This window comes from Acomys russatus, chromosome 1 (assembly GCF_903995435.1).
Source record: "Acomys russatus chromosome 1, mAcoRus1.1, whole genome shotgun sequence".
Taxonomy (NCBI): domain Eukaryota; kingdom Metazoa; phylum Chordata; class Mammalia; order Rodentia; family Muridae; genus Acomys; species Acomys russatus.
Window position 1 is genome coordinate 82,724,201 of NC_067137.1, and position 20,996 is coordinate 82,745,196.

At 42.4% G+C, this 20,996-nt stretch overlaps 1 protein-coding gene across 1 annotated transcript in view; it reads left to right on the forward strand.

Annotated features, from left to right (window-relative positions):
* Positions 1-239: 239 nt before the first annotated feature.
* Positions 240-20,996, forward strand: part of Ppm1a (protein phosphatase, Mg2+/Mn2+ dependent 1A) — a 46,490-nt gene continuing 25,733 nt past the window's right edge. Inside the window, exon 1 of the mRNA XM_051147402.1 lies at positions 240-520. The gene's annotated coding sequence lies outside the window, so the exon portion shown is untranslated. The remainder of the gene's footprint in view (positions 521-20,996) is intronic.

Here is a 20,996-nt window from a genome sequence, read left to right on the forward strand (position 1 = left end):
GCAGTTCCGGCCCTCCCACATCCGGGTCTCTCCGGCCGCTGGGCTGCGCCGCAGCTGCAGGGCGGGGGTGAACGGTGGCGCGGGGCGGGGCCAGGCAGGGGGAGGGGCGGGCGCCGCCGAGAGCGCGCGTGCGCGGGGCCGCGCTAGAGGCGGCGGCGGCGGCGCGAGGGGCGGGAGCGCGCGCAGGAGCCAGAACGCCGTGGTCTCCGCGCCGGCCGGGTCCGCAGCTCGGGATCGGGTGGCTGGGGCGGGGGGAGGGGGGCCCAGGCAGGTGGGGCGGCAAGCGATGAGTCCTCGGCGCCTCCTCCGCCTCCCGCGGGCCCCGCTCTCTGCCTCCCGCTCCGACGCCCGGATGATCTGAGCCGCGAGGGCTCCGAGAGCCGGGGGCCCGGACCCAGCCCGGCTCCTCCCCTCCTCCGCCCGGGCCCGGCCGCCGCCGCTGCGGGACCCCGTGCCCGGCCGCCGTCGCCACCGCCGCCCCGGCCGACCGAGGGACCCGCCCGCCCCGCGGCTGCTCCCGGTAAGCGCGGCGCGAGGGCGGGCGGGCGGGAGGGCGGGCCTGCGCGGCGGCGGCCAGGCCTGGGGCCTGTAAACAAGCCGGGCGTCTGCCCGGGCGATCCCGGGAGAAGACGCGACAACTCCACCCCCTGGGCGGCCTCCTCCAGGAGCCGGCTGCGGGCGGAGAGGGGTTAACGCGCGGCGGGGGCGGGGTGTGTGCGGCGGCAAGGAGGGGGGCGCGACCCTCGGCGGGCGGGGCGGGCCCCAGCCGCCGGGGGGGGGGGGGGGGGGACTTTCGGGTAGCCCGAAGCGGGGTCGCCCCTTGAGCCGACCAGCCCACGAGTCCCCACGATGTGGAGACCGCCTCTGGTTTGAAAAGTGAGACCCCTGGCTCGGTAGTGTTGCCTCCAGGTCCGTTCATCATTCCGGCTTCGAGCAAACCCATTGAAGTAAACTACAGGTTTTGCATCATTTTGGCTGTGTATATTGGAGGGAAGTTCTTTATGTTAGTTTGGTTGAGGCGCGGCTCTCTTCTTGTAGGTTGTAAATACACTCGGATTCTTTTCATGAAAGACAGCTGGCTGTGAAGAGCCTTCTGCCAACTGGAGTTTTAGATGTTCTCCAAATTTCACCCTCCGAAGTATTTTTCTCTTTTCTCAAAGAAATCCACAAAGGTCAAAGTCTAAGCAAATCGACGTTGCCACCCCCACCCCAAGTTTCCTGCTAGGTGGAATAATGTGCCTGATGTATTTTTAAACGTGGTTAGAGTGTAAGGAGACGCAGTATTTGAGAAGAATAAATGATTTTGACGTTATGGAAATTAATAACTTTCAACAGTTCTGATACGAAAAAAAAAACCCTGGCTTTCAGATTTTAAACATGACCGCCTTCTCGATGGAGGAGAAACCCTCCCAAGAGTCGTAGACCTTAAAGGGTTCTCTTCTGGGCCTTAGGTTTTCTGAGCGCTCACCCCACAGTCAAATAGTGCTTGATCCCCACCTCCCTTTAACCAGATAGAATACTTCATTTTTCACACTTTTACCTTATCTATATCCTGGGCCCTTTCCAGAGATTATTTCTGTAGTTACAGATGAGGAAGCTTGAGACTAGAAAGACAGTGCGGGTTCACCCCCTGCTTTTGAGCCTTAGCTACTACCCTTAAATGTCTGCTTTTATAATTTAATAATTTGAGACAAAAAAAAAACCCACGTCACCTTCCCGGTGTTACAGTTCTGTTGTGTGTGTGTGTGTGTGTGTGTGTTTTGACGATAGAGCTAGCCCAGGCCAAAAAAAAAAAAAAAGTTACATTCCCAGCCCAAGTTCTTGTCTTCCTTTCTGTACCTCGTATATATCTGATTAAACATTCCACTGTGTTGAGATGACTGCTTTTCAGCTGGAAGTTTACAGCATAACACATTGAAATTATAATGAACTACATGTGCAACATTTTTATTTAATACTAAACACTTTCACTTTGCATCTGGGAAGTAATTATGATGGTGGTATAAAATATTAAGATGGATAACATTTCACACTAGTTGCCTTAGTATATGTCTGAAAAATAGTATAATTGGCTACTGGCAGCATCAAGTTGCTTCTTGCAAGGACTGTGTCTGTATTTTCACATGGATTGAATAACTATATTTCAGTATGAAGGGCTGAAGTGATGAACCATAATTACAGTATAGCCTGTTGAAAGGGACGCTGCTCTGCCAGAAACATGCTTGAAAATATCTGTGTCCCTGAACAAGTTATTTAACCTTTTGAGTCTCAGCTTCCGAATCAATAATGCCAAGGGGGTGGTTTTCATCACCATTTATTAATTTTTTTGTTCTCTTGACATTCTGTGACTGTTACACATGCCAGCCACTTAGATGTCTCAGCATTCTGAAGTTTACTTTCCTTTCTGGGCTCTGTTCTTTTGAAGAGAATGTGATGTTTTGTGGCTGTGTTTAGGGAAGCTTCCTGTGGTCTTTCTCCTGCGCTTGGGAAGCTTGGAAGAGCCGTGAGTCTAGACAGGAGAATGGACATCCTGTGGAGCCAGCATGTGACCGAGACAGCATGTTGAAGAAGCTGGGACTCTCAGTAGTTGGGTGTGATGGGCATTATAATTATATATTACACACACACACACACACACACACACACACACACACACACACACACACACACACACAGTTTGGTTCAAGCTGAGTGTTGTTGATTTTGTCTTATTAAACTTTTGTTCAGAAGTTTACCTAATGCCTAGCTGTGCCCCCTCCTCCTCTTTCGTCACCTGGGAAATATGCTAAGTGGCCACTAAATGCCTGCATCTTTCTAATTTTTTCAGACCACACCTTGACCTTTACTGTGTGGCCAATAGAATGTGTTGCTGATTGTGATTTAACCAAAAATCACTTCTTTGCTTTATAACTTTAAAGACGTTCTCTTCAAACCATCATCTGTCTGAGTAATACCCTTGGGTACTTTACATCTTAATCAAATCAGAAGACAATCTTAAAAATCAGCTCAAGCAGAGTTTATAGAAACAGATAAAAATAAGTCTTGTCCCTGTGACATGCATACAGGGAAACAGGCCATAACGGGTAATTAGGAAAAGATTTCTTGTATGCATTATCGTTTGTCTTGTCTTCAGATAACAAAAATATTTAAAAATTAAGTTGCCTCAGGTATTATTTTGCTGTTTTGTTTTTTGTTTTTTGTTTTTTTTTTCCTTTTTCTTTTTTGTTTTGTTTCCGTTTGTTTTATTTTATTTTTTATTTTTTATTTTTTTAGCAAGAATGTATTATTTTCTGGCATGTAAGCCATTCTCATGTAAGAAGCTTGGATTACTGTATAGCAAAAAAAAGGTTGATAATGTTTTTCTTCCTTAACACTTTCTAATGTTTAATGTACTCTATATTATGTAACATTTAAAATTTTTTTTAAAAATTTATTATTGTTGCTTTGGGTTTTTTTTTTTTTTTCTTCTTCTTTTTTTCTTTTTCAGTGTTTTGGTTTTTCAAGACAGGGTTTCTTGTGTGGTCCTGGCTATCTTGGACTCACTTTGTAGACTAGGCTGGCCTCGAACTCACAGACCCGCCTGTCTCTGCCTCCTGAGTACTGGGATTAAAGGCATGAGCCACCACGCCTAGATATAAGTGACAATTTTATACTTCTTTCTTTTATTTTGCTTTGGTTTTTGCTTTTCAAGACTAGGTTTCTTTGTGTAGCTTTGGCTATCCGGGACTACTTTGTAGACCAGGGTGGTCTCAAACTTACAGAGATCCAGCTATCTCTTCCTTACCAAGTGCTGGGATTACCACGCCCAGCTCTATAATTTTATACTTCGTTATGTGTTTCCAGAATATATATATACATGCATACGTATATATTAATGATTTTAGCCTTTGCACTACCTGTCTATATACTACCTGCTCTATGTACTCCTGCTAAGGCAGCCAAAGCTAGAAAAAGTATTGAGTGCGGTGAGCTCTAAGTACCTTTCCCTAAAGTGTAATAAGACTGGACACTCTTTTATAAGAAATTAAGAAGCGAAAATTTATATGTTGATAAGTTGGACTGTCTGGCTAGAGAGATGTCTCTGTTGGTTAAGAACATTTGCGATTCTGTCAGCAAAAGAACTGAAATTTGATTCCCAACACCCACATGGTGGCTTATCAGTTACTTAGTTCCAGGGGATCTTACGCCTTCTGGCCCCCACCAGCTGTGGGATGCAAACATTCATGTAGGCAAGACATCCATACACATAAAAATAAATACATTAGACTGTAGGTAGCATTCTGTTGTTTTGATTTTTGTTTGGTTGGTTAGTTTCTTGAGACAGGGTTTCTCTGTGTACCCATGGCTGTCCTGGACTCACTTTGTAGACCACACTGGCCCTGAACTCACAGAGCTCTGCCTGCCTCTGCCTCCTTGAGTGCTTGTACCATGCCTGGCTAATACTGTATTTTTAATAGAGATGTTTTAAGCAGTCTTTGAGTGAGTGATAGAGAACTTGAGTTTTTATGATTCTTAATATTTCTATTTGTAACCCTTAACTTAAGTGTATATAGTATTAATATTTAGGCTCCTAATTAAAATTCATTAGTTTTTGTGACAGATTTGACCATGGCCAATCATGATACAAAAATTCTTCTGGATAATTAGAAGAAAGCAAATAATAAAAACTATACTTAACTCAGGAGGCGCAGAGGCAGGTGCATCCCTGTTAGTTCAAAGCCAGCCTGGTTTACAGAGTGAGTGAGTTCCAGGACAGACAAGGCTACAGAGAGAAATCCTGTCTCGAAAAACAAACAAAAAAGCCATCTACTGTATCGACGGTTTATTTGTGTAAAGCCATAAGGCTTTCACGGCAGCCCTCTAAGATACATGTTTTCTTCTCTTGACACTAGTTTTCCCCTTCTTGTTTAATCATCCTTGAATCTATTTTTTTCTTTCTATTTTTTTTCTCGTTTCTTTTTTTTGAGACAGGGTTTCTTTGTGTAGCCTTGGCTGTCCTAGACTTGCTTTGTAGACCAGGTTGGCCTCAAACTCACAGCCATCCACCTGCCTCTGCCTCCCGAGTGCTGGGATTACAGGCGTGCGCCACCACCGCCCGGCCTGGATCAATATTTTTAAATTGAATGTTTCTAAACATTTATAGTCATTCTTGTAATTATTCCCTAAACAATATAGCTTCATTTACTCAGCATTTCCATTGTATTTGGTATTAAAGTGATCTAAATGTGACTTGAAGTATACAGGTGGGTTAGAATAGGTTACATGGGCATGCTACACCATTTTAGATGAGAGACAATGGAATCCTGCCACCAGTCCCTTGCTGAGGGCCAACGGATAGCTGTATATGGGCTCAGTGAACCTAAATGACACTGCAGAGTCATATCTATAGATTTAAAAATAGTCTTCAAATGGTCCTGAGTGGATTCTTTCAATTAAAAGGGTCTTGTTCCTGGAACCAGAATTCTAAAAGGTCGTTGTTAGCATTTCTGAGTCATGGCTTTCTGGAGTTTAAAAGAGTACCTGTAAATGTACACAGCTGCCTTCATCTGCAAGAACCCCTTCAAAAAGGGCATGCATGTGATGATGCTTACTTGCCATTTCCAGGGCTTTGGAAGTTAAAGCCAAAAATTTTGTCTTCACTCACCACTATTGAGATCGAGCAGTAGAGTTAATTTGGGGCAGGGGTTCGAGACAGGGTTTCTCTGTGTAGCCTGTCCTGTCCTGAACTCCCTTTGTAGACCAGGCTGGCCTTGAACTCACAGCGACACACCTGCCTCTACTGAGTTAATATTCTTGAAGGGTTGAGAGCCTTAATGCAGAACCTGAGGAGCTATTTCTGAGTAGGTGAAACCAGCACAGGTTCACGAAAGGAGCCATTGAAGTAGGGCAGTACTGTCCCTCAAAGGCTAGAACTCATCTGCTTTCCTACACAGTGCATTTTCGTGGCTGATTCATTGATTTTGAGCTTTTTTTTTTAAATCAAATGGAAATGTTTTTTATAAGATTGGGTAGACTACTTAAAGACTTATAGCCAGGCATAGTGGCATACGCCTTTAATCCCAGAACTTGGAAGGCAGAGGCAGGCAGATCTCTGCGTTTGAGGCCAGCCTGGTCTACAGAGCTAGTCCAGGAGAGCCAGGGCTACACGGAGAAGTCCTGTCTGGAAAAAACAAAAACAAACAAAAGAAGGAGGAGAAAGAAGAAGAAGAAGGAAGAAAAGACTTGTATTGGGCATGGTGGCTCACACCAGCATGTGATGTGATCTCTTGAGTTTGATGCCAGCCAGCCTGGTCTATATAGGGAGCTCAAGGCCTGCCAAGGCTACATAGCAAGACCTTGACTCAAAAGCAGGGGCGGGGCACAGCACTTGGCATATTTTCCATCATAAAGAAAGTACCAAAGAAATGATGGCTGTTGTTACTAAGTTTATGGGATCTTGAGATACTTGGGGGAATATTGACCGAGTGTGATGAGAAAATTGAGACTATATTAAAAGACTGTTGGTGTATAGACTTTTCATATACACAGGATTAAAGTTGAGTAAGAACAAAGTTAAGGAAATTTTACTTGGCTCTCTGGGGTAGGAAAGGGTCATGATTTGAAGTTGTGATTAGCAATAATAGATGGTAAAATTGGTCATGAAGAATAGCAGTAAAAAGCAAAGGTGAGAGAGCAATCAGTAAGTAGGGAAAGACTGAGTTGATATTTTGAAGAGGATTTAAATTTCATGGTTAGAAAAGATAAAAGTAAAGGAACTACATTGTTCTGCTTGACCCAGTTCTTGAAGTGGACCTTAAGGCTGTGGGTCTGCTCTCGGTTAAAGCTGAGTACTTCAAGTCTTACTGCCTTAGCCCAGAGCAGCAGTAGCCCAGTAACTGCTCTCTCACTAAATCTGTACCACACAAATCCATTCAATAAATATAAAATCCTTCCCCAAATAATATTTTTCCTCTTTATGCTTAGATCCAGGCATCATCTTTCTGCCCGAGCCTGGCCCCTTTTGTCTCTGGAGTTTATACGTCTTCCTCTCCAGGGTCTTCCTCATAGTTACTTGCAGTCTGGAATTTGTCCCAGTCCCTTCCCCCCTTCCAATCAAAGCTCATTTTTAAAAGCATGCCCGTGTTACTTTTATGACTTTTAAATCATATATTTTACTTCTAAGTATGTGTACCTTAATTATGCTCAGCTTTGAAAGGGGAAATACAGCAATTAATTTTTGTGGACTGCCACATGCCTTATGGATAGTGGACATTCAGATGTTTGGTAAGGGACTAACCTGGCAATGGGCACTGCTGCTGTAGGGGGAGGAGGAGGTGGCTTGTGCTTTCTGGTAGCAGACGTTTGATGTTTAAGTGCGAAGGTTGTATACATCATAGGTGGGACAAGATTTTTTCCCCCTCAAAGACAAGGTTTCTCTGTGTAGCCTTGGCTGTCCTGAACTCACTTTGTAGACCAGTCTGGCCTTGAACTTACAACGGTCTACCTGCCACTGCCTCCCAAGTGCTGGGATTAAAGGCGCGCGCCACCATGCCCGGCAAGATTCTTATATTGGTTTAGAGCATAGGTTGTCTGAATGTGGGCTACACTCTGACTACTTATCTTTTGGCTTTGAGGGTTAATAGGACATTTATAATCACATTTCTTTTCAGAGTAGCTGACATTGCAGATGTTATCATGGAATAGTTATTCTTGTAATCATAGAGGAATTATGTAGTCAGAGGAATTTGACAGTGCGTTAGTTAAAGAGGACAAGTTATCAACAGGTTTAATCTGAACCAGGTTACTAACATACAGTCTGTTCATATACCCCTGTAAGCTAAACCTTACAGCTGATCAAAATGTTACACTGTTTCTGGCATTTAGAAAATATGTTAATATTCTGTTACTGTATCTTAAGTGGCAATGTCTTGTATAGTCAGTAACTTCAGTTCATTTCCTAGACTGTGGTGCTAATGAGAGCAGAGTCGTGAATTTATGTGCCTCTTATTTTCTGACCTTGACATTATTGACTAGTAACAAGTGTTTAAATAACAGGTACTGTTGAAGATATTTTAAGTGATCTCTTTTAAGCCTCGCAACCTCCCTGTTAGATAGATAGCATTATTAGTTATATCCTAACGAATGAGGAAATGGAAACAGAGCTCTCTCTGTAGTTAGTAAAGGCAAATGCGTGTTGTGTGGCTTTTGAAAGTAACTCTAAATGTGGGTCACTGCACTTTTAAAAAAAACTTTTTATTGACTCCTTGTGAGTTTCATATCATGTACCCCGGTCCCCCTCATCTCCCATTCCTCTCATATCCTGCCCTTCACCCTTGCAGACACCCCCAAAAAAACCCACACAAAACCAGAAAACATCTCACCAAGGAAGCTGTAGTGCACCCCCCAAAAAAACCCACACAAAACCAGAAAACATCTCACCAAGGAAGCTGTAGTGTGTCCCACAAAATATTCCTTTGTCCACACATAGTCACTTGCATGTGTTCATTGCAATGAGTCATTGGTTTGAGATTTCTAGCTTCTGTGACACCATCAGTCCTCATCTGGACTCCTTCCAGGTTGTCCTGTTGTTGCCCTGTGTCATAGAGACCCTGCAGCTTTGGATCAGCAGGACTGTCCCTTTTCACCAACTGTTTGAAGATGATAAAGATTTTGGAGTGGGCCAACTCAGCCCTGGATCTGAGCCTGAGTGGCAGCTGATTTGGTCAGCATGCTGCCTCTTCCTTATCCACACCAACAGGTCAAGCTCTCCAGCACTGCTCCAGCTAGCCTATCCAATGCCACCATTGGCAGGAGGCAGGGTCAACTCTGCTGCTTTCATGCCCTTGGGTCAGCTCACCTGCATCTCTGTGCTGCCCTGTCAAGGCACTGGTCTACGGGAGAGCTGTCCCTGCCCCTTACTGGCTGTAGCCTCATTCCCTCAGGGTCAGATACCACAAGTGCCTAGGGGCCTAGGGATAGGAGTGTCCACCGCCCCTACTCCCATACCCATGCTGCTTCCTCCACCCCCTCCACCAGGGCCAGGTCTGATTGATTCCACTTTTATTGCTGCTGTTGAAAGTCTGTTTGCAGTAGTGATGTGTCAGAGTCTTTGTATATGAAGGATATGACTTCGGTTCTATTGTACCCAAAGACTGTGAGTCTTGTGGTGAGTTGGAATCTAATGTGGCAGTGTATAAAACACTTGAAAAACATCACTGTGTCATATTAGCTTCCGTTAGAACTTTTCATCAAGTAGAGCTACGCATGTGTGCACGTGCACACATGAGACACACACACACACCTGGGGCTACGGCACAAAAGAAAGTCCTTGAAAATTGGGGCCTTGTTTCACTCATTGGAACTAGGTCCCCGGTGTGTGTCTGTTTAATCACTTCATTTTCTTCTGTTTTTGATCACATGACAAAAAATTAAATGTGAACTAGAAATATATCAGACTGAGAAAGCATAGGCCATGTGTAATTTAGCTTAAATATAGGGTGTCACTTCGTATTTATCTATAAGACATCTCAAGAAGAGACGACAAAACAGTGTCCACTCATGCTTTGTGTGCCTCAGTCGCTTTAGTGAGTGTCGAGAACTATATGTTTCAAAGAATAAGGTAACTGATAAGCAGCTTGGAATGCCTAAATTCTTAAGTGTTGTTTCCTTTAGTTTGATTGGTAGACACTTTAATCAAATTTGTTATTACATTTATATGATATGATTTGCCTTCCTTTGTTAACAGAATTCAGAAGTGAAAAATAAGGAAAGCATAGTTATGTATTTTGTCTTGTTTTCTATGCAAAAATCTCAGAACTTGTCAGGCTTTAGAAAACCATCTTTGCAGCTTGCCACGCTTCAGAGTGGGACTCCTGGAGTGGACGGCAGCGGACGGTCCCTGCTGAGATGTGGAAGGCTTTGGATGGCATAAGTGGCAGCTTCTGTTGTGTGGCCAGTCCACAGCTTAGCCCAGAAGTTCAAATCTGTCATCGTCTGCAAACATGCTTCCAGCATCTCTGTCATGGGACTGCTGGCCCTGCAATGGCTGTGGGTAGTGGGAAAGTAGCTCCTCTGCTACAGCTCCCAAGACTGCCAGAGAGAGCGGCAAAGTTAGTCCGGGTCGTGTCTGAATTGCCTTATTCTTGGCTTTTCATGTAAATAAATTTTTAGTTAACCCATCCAGAACTCTCTAGTTTGTGTTTTCCTGCCATGAGGATCTCATTAGGTTCCTCAAGCTGATCTCTAAACAGCTCAGCACAAGAGAAACTGCCACCTTATTCTCCTCCCCCACCTCACATGTGCATGGCCATGCCTAGCTCAATATTTTCATATTTATGATCTGTTATGATGGTTTCTGTGGCAGTGAAACAGAAAGACCTGCGTTCTACAGGATAAACAAGATGGACGTGATAAGACAGTTTGTTGGCAGGTCAGCTTCTGTGGGAACACCTTCCTCTGTAGGAGAGAATCCCTGCTCCCAGCGGGAAAGTCAGCTTGTCCTGTGCTAAATACTGACCAAAAGAGCGTGTTCTCTTCCTTTATGGATCTTAAATATACAGGGAGAGGTTGCTTCTAAGGGAAGTACAGACTTCGGTGGGCATGTGGCTAAATGGCAGATCTATTTCCTGAGACAAGGGAAGTTTTGGGCCATGTCACTAGAAGTGAGGCTATTCAGATACACGTGGTAGGTAGTTGGATATACGTTTTCATCTTTTTTTTTTTTTTTTTTTTTTTTTCCAGCAATCTCTATTCTACATAGGAAATCTGTGTGTCAGTGTGTAGCTTCAGTGGATGTTTGTGGCATCTGTTTGGAAGACATCTTTCTCAGAAGTCTTCTGGGGCAGCTGCTGTTGGCTGTTTTTCCTGGGGGATGTTTCATATATATATAAAATATTCAGAAGCCCCATGACTTTCCTATGTTGATGTAGCATTTCTCACCTTAAATGTTAAATAAGTTATATTTCTCCTCTTTGACTTAAGTATACAAGGGTTTTAGCAAATGCTTAAAATGTTCAGTTGAACAAAGGGACGGTTGGCTCAGGAAGTCAACTATTGTTTTCTGGGTCAGCCAAGTCTGGATCATTAGCAAGCTAGGAGTTAGCTCCATTTTAAAATTCTGTGATTATTATTCAAAACTGATAATTTAGATCAGCTAGCAGATGAGGCCGATTGAGACTGTATATATCAAACATAGGAAGCTTCACAGATGAGACAGCTCTATGCCACTTAAATGTGTACTGTAACTGTTGGAGAAAATGGGTCAGTCTCTAAGTTTTACAGTCACTAGAGCCCTCCAACTAAATTTAGCTCTCAGACAGTTATTCAGTATACTTGTAAAATTTACTTTTAAAAGTTGTGTGAGACACTTGTAGGTAAAGTACAAGACAGCTACTTTGTGTATCCGAGTCTCACCAGGTCTGGATGTGACGTGTGCTCTGTGCGCTATGCACTATGCATCCAAGTCTCAGCAAGTCTGGATGGTGATAGTTTTTTTAAATTATGAAACACACGAACCGAAGTCCTGTAACATGTACTCTGAATCATGGGCCAACATCTATACAAACTGACGCGCTAAGTACTTGTAACATTTTACCTGTTCTGGCAAGAACCAGTTCTTTCTTAATAGTTTGGGGGTTAGGAAGATAGCCTTTTGCACAACAGACTTTTGTCTTATTTTGGTTAGTTCAATTAATTGACTCTAGCTGCATTTAGAATTTTTTAAAGCTTTTATTTGGGGTCATATTTATTTAATTCAGATGTTCACTTGCATTAGGATTATTTGAAGTTTTTTTGCTGTTAAAGGTAAATAAATATTTAACAAAAGTAAATATTTAGTTGAAGCTTCATGGTGAAATATTGGATATTGGATAGCTGAGAAATTTTCCAGTAATTTCTTTTACCTTTAGAAAAATAAATACAGATCTTTTCCATATTAGTATATCTAGTCTTGTGGGCATTTTTTTTTAGCCATTTTATGTAATAATACAGAGAAAGCTATAGTGATTATCCTAAGCAGCTTTCACAGCTCACATGTCAAATTTACCCATTTAAAATTTATAGTGGTCATTATTACAGTTGTTGTGTGGGGACAGTCTTACCTTTGTCTTCCAAACTGGTCTCCAGTTCTTGTGTTTTCTCAGTCCTATTACCTCAGCCTCCTGAGGAATTGAGACTGCAGATGTGGGCCAAGCTGCTCCCTTCCCCAGTTCAGTTGGGGTATTTTCATGGTCCCAAAGATAAACTTACCCAGCACTTAGACACTGTTCCACTCTCTCCTTCCTTAAAAATCTCTCTTTCCTATCTGTAAATTGGCCTGTGTGAGTATGTAGTGTAAATGCAACGCAGATAACTTTAATCAGTGATTTAAAAAAAAAAAAAAAAAAAAAAGCAAAACCAAAAATCCCTGACAGGAATGCTTGAAAGAGAGCTACTTACAGATAAAATCATCTAGATAATGGCCGCTTCTTTCTTGTCTGACTAGGGAAAAATATTTGGTAATTCAGAGGCTGTGTCCAAATTTAAATCAAGAATTGAACTTGTCTCAACCATAACTGAATGTGTGCTGTGGGCCTCTAGTGCTTTTGAGGGATGCTCAGTGGCTGCTCAGCTACTGTTGTGGTTTTTGTTTTTTCCCCTAACTTCTGACACTCAGATTTTCTTGAGTTTTACTGAAATGTTTCTCACTGCGACTGTCAGCCTTGGATTCAGCTACTCTCCTTGCCTCCTAGGTTCAGTAAGAGAGGCTTAGAAGCACGATGGGTAGCTAGAGTGGCGTTGCTCAGTGTGAGGAGAGCAGTGTGAACAGCATTCAGATGGTTATTCAGATCTCATGACACTGAGCTCTGGACAATAGAATAAACCGTGAGGTTGTTGAAGAGAAGACTAAAGCAAGGCCCCTGGGAGGCAGAGACAAATTGATCTCTGATTCAAGGCCAGCCTGGTCTACATGGCAAGCTCCGGGCTAGCCAGGGCTACATACTGAGCTCCTGAGAGAGATGGGGAAGGAAGAGAAATACTTGAGGCAAAGATGTAATGTTTGGCTTTTCAAGACAGGGTTTCTCTGTGTAGCCTTGGCTGTCCTGGACTCACTTTGTAGACCAGGCTGCCCTCGAACTCACAGCCATCCACCTTCCTCTGCCTTCCGAGTGCTGGGATTAAAGGTGTGTGCCACCACTCCCATCCTCACATAGAATTTTAAAGCCAGTAAAATGCTGCTGTAGTAAACAAACTAGGAATTTGGTGGCAGGAGGGTATGAACGCTTAGGGTTTGACCTCTTGGATACTATAGAGTAATAGATTAGAAAGAAAGCCAAGAATATTTTGTGTCTAGTTTATTTGCATGAGTGTTTAGCCTGCATGTATGTATGTATCTCGTGTGCCTGTGCCCTCAGAGGTCAGGAGGCGACACTGGGTGCCCTGGAACTGGAGCTAAGAGAGATTGAGTGCCAACAACCATGTAGGTGCTGGAAACCTAAGCCAGGTCCAATGCAACAACAAGGGTTCTTAAATGCTGGGCCTTCTCTCGGGCCCCGTTTATGCAGTCTTTTGTTTTTGCTTTTGTTTTGGGGAGATGATGAAAGTAGGTTCCCTCCTCAGCTTATAAAATAATTTTTTGTTACATTTTTGTCAGCATACAAATAATGGGGCTTATTGGTGCCTTTGTGCGTGTATGTTACCATTTACCTTGCTCCTGTAGTCATTCTTCCTTGCTAGCCTTCCCCAGCTTCCTCCCCTCCTTCCCTGAAATAGTCCATGTCTCTGTCTCTCTCTCTCTCTCTCTCTCTCTCTCTCTCTCTCTGTGTGTGTGTGTGTGTTGAAAGCATGCAATGTTGGTCTTTTTTTTTTTTTTTAAAGAGATTTATGTATTTATTATATATACGGTGTTCTGTTTGCATATACGCCTGCACACCAGAGGAGGGCACCAGATCTCATTATAAATGGTTGTGAGCCACCATGTGGTTTCTGGAATTGAACTCAGGACTTTTGGAAGAACAGCCTGTGAGCCATCTCTCCAACCCAGCAATGTTGGTCTTCTTAAATTTATTTATTTTACTTAATATTATTTCTTCCATTTTCCTGCAAATATCTAGTTCTTTGTATCAGAAATACTGCCTAGGGGACTGGAGAGATGGCTCAGAGGTTAAGAACACTGACTACTTACTCTTCCAGAGGTCCTGAGTTCAATTCCCAACAACCACATGGTGGCTCAAAACCATCTATAATGTGATCTGATGCCCTCTTCTGGTGTGTAGTCATACATGCGGACAGAATACTGTATACATAACAAATACATCTTTAAAAAAAAAAGAAAGAAAGAAATACTACCTAGAGTATTTTGATGTACTTTTTAAAGAACGAAGTGATAGAAATGTATTTTCTTATAGCAAGTGGGGTTCATTTTTTGAGGTTCATTATTTTAGCAGAAAAAGTTACCTGATTTAAATTGAGGCTAATAGAAACAGGTTTATAGTGTGTATATTATTTGTTTTAATAATTAGATACTTTGTAAAAAGACTTCCATATATATCTGCATTGACTTTTATAAATGACCTGTATTATAATAAGAGAAATTTAAGAATATTTATTTGGGCATTTGGGGGGGTTGTTTTTATCTAGTTAACCCACAGGTTACATTGATCTTTTTGTTTTGTTTTTGTTTTTGTTTTAAAGCAATAATTGAGTCAAGAGAAATCTGAGAAAGTATAAACCTGGGAGAGAAATTAGTTTGATAGTCTAAAATATGTTGGCTTTGTAAACTGCCAACTAATAGACCCTGTAAGAAAATCTGTGTCACTAACATAGGTGTGCCCAACATAGACGTGGCGGCCCAGTCATCTGATGAGTCCAGTTCTAGGGATCTGACGGTGCAGCTTTCTCTGTGATATAAAGTATTTACTTAGAAAACATGTGCTGTTAGAACATTTGCTAAATGAAACTTGGCTCACTGTAGATGAGGTTCCACACTTTGCTGGTTTTGAGTGTCCATGCAACAAATAATGCTAGAGACTTTTGCTACTGCTGTGAGCGAGGAAACACAGGAGCAGAGCTGAGTTAATAGCTCTGACTTCACAGGCTCTGCAGTGCCCACATCCTGCTTCCTTAGAGCCTCCAGCTACGGATCAGTTATTCCTCGTTAACATATCGTGCATCTCCTTGAGAATGGTGTCAGTTGGTCTGTAAGAAATACTTAAAAACAAAGCAAAACTCCTTTGCCAGTAGTGGAGATTATGAATGACCTTTAAGAAGGCTTGGGGCTGGCTCAACCCAAGAACTCAAGCAAGGCTGTGACCGCCAAGTGCAACAAGCACACAAGTGGTACACATAATACAGTCAGGCAAAGCACATGTAACTTACGTCTAAAAGCTCTTTTTTTAGAAGGTGATATGTGGACAATAGGTTTGTGTGTAATGACTAGTGAGCTTGATCATTGTTTCATGTATCCATTAGCCGCCACTTGTCTTATTTGTTTACTCACTTACCTGTTCATATCCGATTTTCCATTTCATTTCATTTCCTTAGAAGTGTTTATTCTTCCAGAGGTGGCAGTTGGAGGATTAGGACTTGAAGCTGTCTTGGGCCCTACAGCCGACTCCATCTCACCATGATAAAGCCAAAGTGCTTGTCTTATGTTCACATATTTTAGGACTATTCTTATTCATATATTGCAGATACTTAGGAGTGTTTGCCTTTCAGAATGTCTTGTTGCTGTTGCGGTCTGTTGCTTTGTTTTTGAGGTAGAGAGGCTCTTGCTCTCCTTACATACGTAACCCTCCTGTCTCAGAAGTGCGAACCACTAAACACTTCCCACTGTGGAGTTTAAGTGTAAAGGTTTATTCAGCCAGCAGTTCTTTGCAATTCTGGAGTCAGTCTTTCCTTTGCAGCACCCCTGCAGTTCTTAGAAAGCCGTTCTACACAACACTGCAGAAGCCTTTCCAGGTGTGCCAGTGAGGCTTATTACAGTATTTGGACATGAGTCTTGGCTCTTGTGTTATCCATAAGGTGGTACGTAGCCTCCCACTGCAGGGGAGGAGCAGGCGAGCTGAACCAGTTCCTCCCTGAAATCTCAGTTCTTTTTCACTTGCCAATTTTTTCTATTTGAGCACTGCCTCTTAACATACCATGGTTGTGCAAATTTTCACGATGCTTGAGAATGTGGCAACCATCCACATGTTTGTATGATTCCAATGTACTTTGAAATGTCATCAGGGTCTGGGAACCAAAAGACCTACTTGTGATATGTTGAGTTTATAGCCCACTAAAATGAGATGAATCTGTCTGGGTAAAAGTCTCTTATTCTAAAGCCTTCTTAAAGGCCCCAAGTTTTTCCTTTTCTGAGCATCTGGTAGGGTTTTGTTGTTGTTTAAGATTTATTTATTTTAGTATTATGTATACAGTGCTCTGCCTGCATATGCACCTGCAGGCCAGAAGAGGGCATCAGATCCCATTCTAGATGGTTGTGAGCCACCATGTAGTTGCTGGGAATTGAACTCAGGACCTCTGGAAGAGCAGTCAGTGCCCTTAACCTCTGAGCCATCTCTTCAGGCCCTTACGTTGTCTAGGCTGGCCTTGTTGCTGGGATAATATACATGTGCTGCCACACTCAGTGAAAATTTCTTATTCTTATTGCTGTATTCTCTTAATTTTCTGAAGTGACAGTTGTTCTAATCACAGTGTTTCATGTTTGACTTTAAATATGAATTACTAAAGGATGAATTTTATCAGATGTTTTTTAGGGTATGCTATAGTTGGTCTTTTTTTGAGATGCTCTCACTGTGTAGCCTTTGCTTACCTGGAACTTGCTGTGTAGACCAGACTAGCCTTAGTCTCCAAAGAGATCCGCCACTCAGAGATCTGCCTGCCTCTGCTTCTTTAGTACTGGGATTAAAGGCATATGCCACCATACCTGGCTCCTAAACATATATATATACATACATACATACATACATACATACATACATACATTCTCTAATAAACATAGCCCATAACAGTTTCTAAAATGAGTGCTGCTTGGTGATTTATAGTCACATTTAACTTGAGTTTTTGTATCTATAAATGAGCATGTTTTCATAATAATTCAGAATTGTTGGAATATGCTTCTTTACACAAGATTTACAGGTATTATTTCATCATTGCCTATTTGATACTGCAAAGCAGTCTGGAGCCAGGCTGATATGTCTGCTTCTTTTGAGGAGGGGGGAGCATGTTAGGTTTTTCTGACTCACTATACTACTGAATTTCATTATTTTTAGCAAATTATGCTTTGATGCTGGCCAGTTTTTGCTAAATTTTAATTTATTAACAAAATAACAAACCTTCCAGGCATCCGCCCCCCACATAGCTATGAGTATAGTGCAACATAAAACTGTAAACCCAGGAGCTGGAGAGATGGCTCAGAGGTTAAGGGCACTAACTGCTCCTCCAGAGGTCCTGAGTTCAATTCCCAGCAACCACATGGTGTCTCACAACCATCTATAATGTGATCTGATGCCCTCTTCTGGTCTGCAGGTGTACATGCAGCCAGAGCACTGTATACATAATAAATAAATAAATAAATAAATAAATAAATCTATCTTTAAAAAAAAATGTAAACCTAGCCAGGTGGGGTGGTGCATGCCTTTAATCCCAGCACTCAGGAGGGAGAGGCAGGTGGTATGCCTGTGAGTTTGAGGCCAGCCTGCAAAGCAAGTCCAGGACAATCAAGGCTACACAGAGAAATCCTGTCTTGAAAAACAAAAAAAACAAAAAAAAAAACTGTAAAGCTTGTCTTCTTACTGGATTGTGCAGCTTTTGATTGTGAACTTTGTAGATGACAGTTGTGCTGCGCTGTCAAAAGCACTGTTGCTTACGGTTTCTTCTGTTGAGGTGTGTTTGCTCTTAGTGTAGCTCCCCGCTGTCTGATTTCTTACAGTTAGACTCTGGCCTTCCTGCTCTGCACCGTGTCTCCATCCACTCATGTTGTCACTTGGCTGCGTGTGTTTCTCATTTCTGTCTTTCCCTAGGCAAATCATTTGCTTCTCCTAAGTCTTCTTATGCCTTTTAAAATATTGCAATGTTTTTTCATCTCCTAAATTTATGTTCTTAGCTTTGTTAATGATTCTTTTTTATTTCTTAATTTTCATTTTTCACAGTCAGGTTTTTAAATTTTTTATGTGTAATTTAGTTTTTTTTTTGTTTTTGTTTTTTGTTTTTCTAGAGTAAATCAAAGGCAACACATTCTTGAGTACTTTTCAGAAATTATATATTTAGGTTCCATAATTTTTGGAATTTTTAAATTCTTTTGACAATTTTATACATGAATACAATGTATGTGATCATATCATATCCAACCCAAATCCCTTTCCCCCAGATCCCTCTCCCACCTTAGTGCCCTGTCATTTTATTTATTTATTTATTTATTTATTTATTTATTTATTTATTTATTTATTTTAACCCACTGACTCTAGTTAGTGCTGTGTGAATACAGTTTTATGTGAGGCCATCCACCAGTTGTAACAGCCATCATTTGCAATAGCTCCTCGGTGGGAAACTGGAGGTTCATAAGCCACTCCCTGTAGACTAGAACGTTGACTGTCCTGGTCTGGTGCAGGTGACCGTGGCTGCTGTTGAGTTCATAGCACTCCTCCCCATCCTCTCACTCGTACATCCTTTCCTCCCCCTTCCTCAGTGTTCCCTGAGCCTTGGCGGTAGCTAGGGGAAGGGAGAGGAGTGTGCTATAAATATCCCAGGTAGGGCTGAGTGCTCAGCTGTCACAAGTCTATTCTCAGCACTTTGACTGGCTCTGTCTGCCTTGACTGATGCCCACTCAAGCACAAGCTTCTCTGACCAGACCTAGCCAAAGAGCACTGTTAGCCTTTGGGTAGATGCATAAATATTTAAAGGCAGTTTGACAAGAGAATTTAGTTAACCTACAGTAGTATACTTCCCCCAGGGCAGAGGTTCTCAATCTTCCCCATGCTGCAACCCTTTAATTCCTCATGTTGTGGTGACCCCTGACCATAAAGTTATTTTTGTTGTTAATTCATAACTGTAATTTTGCTAGTGTTACGAACAGTAATGTAAATACCTGTGTTTTCCAAGGTGACACCTGTGAAAAGGTCTGTGACCTCTTCAGCCATAGGCTCCTGGCCAGGGTTATAATACCAGGCATCACTTCCTTCCAGGGAGCAAGCCTCAGATCCAGTCAGCAAGTAGTTGACTGCCCCCAGTCCTGTGCCAGTGGGCACAGCTTGCCTGAGAGGTTGGTTTTGTAACACGCAGTGTCCACCATGAAGTAGATCCATGCGTGCTTGTTCCCTGCTGCGGGCATGCATAGCACCTGCCAGCACTGTGACAGGCAGCCAGTAGGTAGGATATTTCCAGATCAGTTCTAGCTTCATGGTTGCACAAATTTTGTTTCTGTTTTCTATTTAAAGGTTACCATTTTCTCTCTTGTTTACCCCAAAATAGTATGACTAGATAACTGCTTGTCAGAGTATCTGGGCATCATTTATATTATCTTCCCCTTGGAGTTTGAGCTGGCAGACTGAGTTATATAGATTTACAGTTTATCATGACCATTCTTAGAAGGGTCTAATAGTCCTTAGTTTGGGATAGTTTGCTTTCAGAAACATGCATTATTGTGCTATTTCTTCCTGCAACAAACACATGGGTAGAAGTACAGTGCTTTCAAAAATGACATTTTTTTCCCCCACATTTTCTAACCAAGGAAACAAGTTACAAACTTCTGACATGCATTTGTTCAATTTAGTTAGAAACTTTTTTTTTTGCCTAAGGAATGATGCCTTAGAGTGCACTACTTTTGCCTATCAACGCAGTTGTACAGGTTCTGAGTATGTGGCTGTGTTTAGTGAAATCAGTGTTTTACTTTTTGGGGATCAGGAACCTTAGTTTTAGTCACAGAAGCTCACATAAGTGTTTGTTCAGTGTGTTCAGTTTTCCGTAGACACAGTGACTTTGCTTTCAGAAACACGCGTTGCCGTGCTGTTTCTTTGCAGCAAGCACATGTGTAGAAATACAGTGCTTTGCCTGCTCTGCACTGGCTTCTCCTGTCAGGCATTAACATTAGGGCACATTACCATCTTTTCCAGTAGAAGGACCTGACTACCAGGCATTATGTCAGTACTCACTGCTGATTTAATACACTATTATAGCCGTGGCGGTTTAGGGCAGTGCAAACTACTGTGTCCTCTTACAGGTGCAGTGTAAAGGAGGTTTCACTACATCCAGGAGTGTGCTCGCTCCAGAGCTTTAGGAGACACTTTCCCTTGCTTTCCCCACCTCCTGTGGTTGTTAGCATTCTACTCCTTACCTTGGAGACACATTACTCCCAGCATCACGGTGACCATCTTTCTAACTCTTCTGAGGACGTGTTGCTGCATTTATAGACATGGATCATCCAGGATTACTTTGCCATCTTAAATTCCCAATTTAGTCATAGCATAAAGATATCATAATCATAAAGACCATCTTTTCCTGACCTCCAGATTAGGTAGCATAGGGTCAAGGCCCGGTAATTTCAGCCGTTACTCAACCCACAACAGGTAATCATTTTGTGTTGCAGCTTTGAAGTGAGACAGCCATGTGGACTCAAAATTAGACTAAAGCCTCAGATTTTATGCTGCTAATATTGTTCTCCTTAGGAAATGACAACACACAAATACTGTGGGGGGGGGGAAGTGGGTGAAGTGAGCTCAGCCTTGTTACTAGGAGCAGCAGAGAACCCAGGGGATGTGTGTGCTTGGGGAGAGGGTCCCCCAATTTAGGACTGTCAGATTGTCACTACTGTTGGAGCTCTTGATTTTTAACTACTTTTTATTTTAAATCTTTCTGTAGTAAAATATCACAGTTTTAAGAATAACACCTTTTTTTTTTTGTTTGTTGGTTGGTTGGTTGGTTTGGTTTTTTGAGACAAGGTTTCTTTGTAGCCCTGATTGTCCCAGAACTCACTCTGCAGACCAGGCTGTCTTGTACTCATTGTGTAGACCAGGATGGCCTCGAACTCACAGAGGTCTGCCTGC